We start from the raw sequence: 5979 nt of genomic DNA on the forward strand, positions 1-5979 counted from the left end.
TCAGAATTCCTTGCTCTTCCAAATAATTGGAAGATTGATTAGTAGTTTTTCTGTTTCTTCAAAGTAAGGTTTTGGGATTTTAATTGTTATTGCATTGACTCTATAAATCTATTTAAGTAGAATTGATATCTTAACTTTAGTCTTCCAATCCATAAATGTGGTATACACTTCCACTTACTTAGGTCTTCCATGATTTCTTTAAAAATTTTCTTCTAGTTTTCTGTGTAAAGATCTTTTGTGTCCTTAATTAAATTTTTTCCTAAATATTTTGTTCTTTTGATTGCTATTGTAAATGGAATTTTTTTCTTGATGTCCTCCTCAGATTGCTCATCACTAGTGAATAGAAACAGTACTGATGTTTGGGGGTTGATCTTTTACCCCGACACTTTGCTGTACTCATTTATTAGCTCTAGTAGCTTTGCTGTAGATTTTTCCAGATTCTTAACATATGTTCTGCAAACAGGGAGACTTTTACTTCTTCCATGCCAATTTGGATGACTTTTACTTCTTTTTCTTGTTTAATTGTTCTGGCTAGAACTTCCAGCACAATGTTGAGTAACAATGGTGATGGTGGACATCCTTGTTTTGTTCCTAATCTTAGAGGGAAAGTTTCTAGGTGTGCCCCATTGAGGATGATGTTAGTTGTGGGGTTTACATATATTCCTTTTATCATGTTGAGGAAGTTCAATTATATCCCTGTCCTTTGAAGTATTTTCATCAGGAAAGGGTGTTGAATTTTTTCAGTTGCATTTTCTGCATCAATTTCGATGGTCATGTGGTTTTTCTGCTTTAATTTGTTGATATGGTGTATTACATTAATTGATTTTCTTATGTTGAAACATCCTTGCATACCTGGAATAAATCCCACTTGGTCATGATGTATAATTCTCTTAATGTGCTGCTAGATTTGATTTGCAAGTATTTTGTTGTGGATTTTTGCATCTATATTCATTAAAGAGACTGGTCTGTACTTTTCTTTTCTTGTAGTATCTTTGTCTGGGTTTGGTATTAGGATGATGTTTTCTTCATAGAATGAATTAGGCAGCTTTCCTTCCTTTTCAATATTTTGAAGAGTTTGAGCAGGATTGGTACCAATTCTTTCTTGAATGCCTGGTAGCATTCATATTTGAAGCTGCCTGTTCCTGGAATTTTCTTTTGGGGGAGCTTCTTGATGACTGATTTAATCTCTTTACTTGTGATTGGTTTGTTGAGGTCAATGTTGGTTGTTCACGCATTTCTAAGAAGTTGTAGATTGCATCTACTTTCTCTATTTTATTAGCATATAGTCACTCATATTATCCTTTCATTCCCTCTTTTGTTTCTGCGGGTCCAGTGGTTATGTCTGCTCTTTCATTTCTGACTTAATTTGCATCCTGTCTTTTTTTGTCAACCTAGCTAAGGGTCCATCAATTATATCAATTTTCTCAAAGAACCATTTCTGGTTTTGTTGATTTGATCAATTGTTTTCATATTCTCAGTATCATTTGTTTGTGCTCTAATCTTTGTTATCTCTTTAATTTTGTTTGCTTTTGGTTAGTTTGCTGTTAAACTTCCAGTTCATCCAAGTGACCAGTTAATTCCTCAATTTTTGCTCTACTTTTTTAATATAGGCATTTTAGGCAATACATTACCCTCTCAGCAATGCCTTTGCTGAATCCCATAAATTTTGATATGTTGTGCTTTCATTTTCATTTACCACTTTGTCTTGAAATTTCTTCCTTGACCCACTGATTGTTTAAGAGTGTGTTTTTAGCCTCCATATATTTGTGAATTTTCTGGCCTTTTGCCTGTTATTGTTTTCCAACTTCAACCCATTATGATCTGAGAAACTGCTTTGTATGCTCTTAATCTGTTTAAGTTTATTGAGACTTGCTTTGTGACAAAGCATGCAGTCTATCCTTGAGAATAATCCATGAGCACATGAGAAACATTTGTATCCTGTTGTTGTGGCATGTAATGTTCTGTAAATGTCTGTTAAGTCTAGTTCATTTATAGTATTATTCAAATTCTCTATTTCTTTATTGATCCTCTCTCTAGATATTCTGTCCATTCATAAGAGCAGGGACCTGATGTCTCCAACTATTATAGTAGAGGTGTCTATTTTTCTTTTCAGTGTTGTCAGTGTTTGCCTCAAGTACTTTGGAGCACTCTGGCTTGGTGCATAATTATTTATGATTGTTAAGTCTTCTTATTGAATTGTTATTTTATTAACACATAGTGTCCTGCTTTGTCTCTTATAATTGCTTTACATATGAAATCTAATTTGTTGGACGTTAGTATAGCTGCTCTTGCTCTTTTCTGATTGTTGTTTGCATGAAATATGTTTTACCAACCTTTCATTTTCAACCTATTTTTATTCCTTGTGTCTAAAATGAGTCTTCTGTAGAAAGTACATAGATGAGTCCTGTTTTTAATCCATTCTGCCAGTCTATGTCTTTTGATTGGGAAATTTAATCCATTACCATTTAATGTTATTGCGGTAAAGGCAATTTTCTGGATTTTATATATCTGTTCTAGTTTGAAAGCTGTCAGAATGCAATATTTCTGAAACAGAATGGCTTTTACAGGGGGGAATTTATTACATTGCAAGTTTACAGTTCTAAAGCCATTAAAATGTCCAAATTAAGGCAAGGCTATAAAAAATCCAATCTAGGGCATCCAGGGAAAGATACCTTAGCTTAAGAAGGTCAATGATGTTCAGGGTTTCTCTCTCACCTTGGACAGCATATGGCAACATCTGCTAGCCTTCTCTCCAGGCTCCTACAATGGCTTCCCCAGGGCTCTGTCTGTTCTGTTAGCTCTGTCAGTTCTGGTGGCTCTTTCTAGAATGGTTCCATCTTAAAGGTCCAGTAAGCAACCCTAACTTGAATGACTGGAGACACATCACCATGGAAACCATTTAATCAAAAGTTACTATCCACAATTGGGTGGGCCATATCTTCATGGAAACATTCAAAAAAGTTCCATCCAGCAATGATGGATGAGGATTAAAAGGCATGGCTTTTCTGGAGTACATAATTGTGTCAAACTGGTATAATGTCATATCTATTTTTTTCTCTTTTTACTTCTACTGACAGTCTTCACTTCTACACTCTTCTCCAGACATCTGCCTGTAGTGCTCCCTTTAGTGTTTCTTGCAGAGCCAGTCTCTGAGTCACAAATTCTCTCAGTGATTGTTTGTATGAAAATATTTTAATCTCCCCCTCATTTTTGAAGGACAATCTTACTGGATATAGAATTTTTGGTTGGCAGTTTTTCTCTTGTCGAATTTTAACTATATCATACCACCACCTTCTCACCTCCATGGTTTCTGCTTAGAAATCCACACATAGTCTTATTGGGCTTCTGTTGAATGTGATGGATTATTTTTATCCTGCTGCTTTCAAAATTCTCCCTTTGTCTTTGACATTTGACAATATGGTTAGTAAGCGTCTTGGAGCATGTCTATTTGGAACTATTCTGTTCATGTATGTTTCACTTCATGGATCTGTAGTTTTATGTCTTTCATAGGAGATGGGAAATTTTTGGCCATTATTTCCTCCATTAGTCTTTCTCCCCCCTTTCTCTTCTCTTCTCCTTCGAAGATACTTACAGCATTTGTGTTCATGTGCTTCATGTTGTCATTCAATTCCCTGAGACCCTGCTCATATTTTCCCATTCTTTTCCCTATATTTTCTCTTGTGTATCAGATTTCAGGTATCCAGTCGTCTAGTTCACTAATCCTTTTTTCTGACTTTTCTAATCTGTTTTTGTAGGTTCCCATTGCTTTTTCCATGCCTTCTATTGTGCCTTTCCTTACCATTAGGTCTGTGATTTGTTTTTTTCAGACTTTTGAGTTCTTCTTTTGGTCCATTCAATGTCTTCTTTATATCCTTCCTCAGCTTGTTGATTTGATTTTTGATGAAATTTTCTGCATCTGTTCAAACATCCTGAATTAGTTGTTTCAACTCTTGTACCTCATTTGAAGTATTGATTTGTTCCTTTAATGGGTCCTATCTTTGATTTTCCATGTAGGGCTTATTGTTTTTTGCTGGAGTCTAAGCATTTGTTTCATTAAATAGTTTATTCTGGAGGTTGTTTTCATCTTTTACCTAGGATTTTCTTGCTTTATGGCTTTGTACTCTTATCTGTTCTTTTCCAGTCTGTTCAACTTATTCTAGACCTCTAGCATAAGCTCTGTTTAGTTGATTGGAATTTTTCAGTTCTTTTTCTTCTGTTTCTTGTCCTGCTTATATGGAGATTTTTTTTTTCTGAGGAGTGTCTCCTCAGTTATTAAAGACCTCTGTCATGTTTTCCCAGACCATCAGACCCATGTTTCAGGTGGAATGAGTAACTAGCATCAGTTTTCCCTGAGGGTGAGACCCAGCAGGTTGTCAGACTTTCCTGTGAAGCCTCTAGACTCTATGCTTTTACTATCCAGCCCAGCATATGGAGCTTGTCTGCCCTCCTCTTCCCACCAGCTTAAAGTTATGTGGTGCCTTTAATTTCAGCAGACTCTTCCTGCCAAGCCGTGGTTGAGACAGAGTTGAAGTAGTATGATGGCTTAAATTGCTTCAGTTTTCTTCCCTGGGACCCGAATTCCTTGAAGGAGGGATTCCACTTGAGCTGGGCCTGAGCTTTCTCTTGGGGAAGATGCACCCTTTAAGGAATTAATTCCTTTCACCTTAATAGTTCCCTTGCCTCTCACACCAGCTTAATTCCACTCTTGCTTGGGACAGTACTGGTGCTTGAGTGTGCTTCCAGTTCTATCTAGCAAGATGTTAAGGGTAGAAAAGAAGGCTTTTCAGAGATGGACCCTTGCTTCTTAGGCTTGTCAATCAAGAGCTTAAGTTTGTACATAGCTCTATGTATTTCCAAGAAGTATATGCCCCATTTTATTGGGATTCAGCTTTAATCCAGTATTTTGTGCTGTCCAACTCAAAAAGTCTGGTTCATTTTTTTTTTTTATCTGCCCTGCCCCCTCTTTGCTAGGGCAAAAAACTCTCAGTTCCTTTAGTGCTTAGTCCAAGTTTATCTGTGCTGGGGGCCTCTTTTCAGTAGTCAGAATTTGTTAGTTCTGCAATTGAAATTTGGTTGAGCTAAGCCTTTGCTGATAGTCTGTTTCCTTTCCTCCTCAGGAATCAGCCTGATGTGCCCATGGGGGAAAGGCACCGACCTCCATGGCTTGGGGAGCTTAAAGTTCTTTGTGGGATTTCAGCCATTGCACCTGATCCAGATTGGTGAACACTGTTTAGCCAGTTACTGACGGGGAGTGCATTGAATCTGTAAGTCAATTTGTGTAGGAATGACATCTTAACAACATTTTGTCTTCCAAGCTTGAATGGTGAAGGTACTTTCATTTATTTAGGTCTTCTTTGGTTACTCTGAACAATGTTTTCTAGATTCCAGTGTACAAGTCCTTTACATCCTTGCTTAAATTTATTCCTTAATATTTTATTCTTTTAGTTACTAATGTAAATGGAATTTTTTCTTGATTCCCTCCACAGATTGCTCAATACTAGTGTATAGAAGCATTAATGATTTTTCCAGGTTGATTTTTTATCACAACATTTTGCTGAACTTGTTTATAGCTCTAGAAGGTTTGACATAGATTTTTTGAGACTTTCTATGTATAGGATACTGTTATCTGTAAATAGTGGATGTTTAACTCATTACTTTACAATTTGGATGCATTTTTTTCTTGCCTAACTGCTCTAGCTAGAACTTCTAGCACAATGTTGACTAACAGTGATGACAGTGGGTATATTTGTCTTGTTCCAGATCTTAGAGGAAATCTTTCATTCTTTCAACATTTACTACTGGGTTTCCTGGGTTGTGTTAAATATGATTTATGTTTCAATCATGTGGTTTTTACTCTTTTATTTATAATGTGATGTATTACATTAACTGATTTTCACATTGAAACACCCATCAATACCAGGGACAAAAGATACTTAACCATAACTACAAAAGAATGAAAATTTTCACAAATATACGGAG

Source organism: Tamandua tetradactyla, chromosome X, assembly GCF_023851605.1.
Source record: "Tamandua tetradactyla isolate mTamTet1 chromosome X, mTamTet1.pri, whole genome shotgun sequence".
NCBI classification, from domain to species: Eukaryota; Metazoa; Chordata; class Mammalia; order Pilosa; family Myrmecophagidae; genus Tamandua; species Tamandua tetradactyla.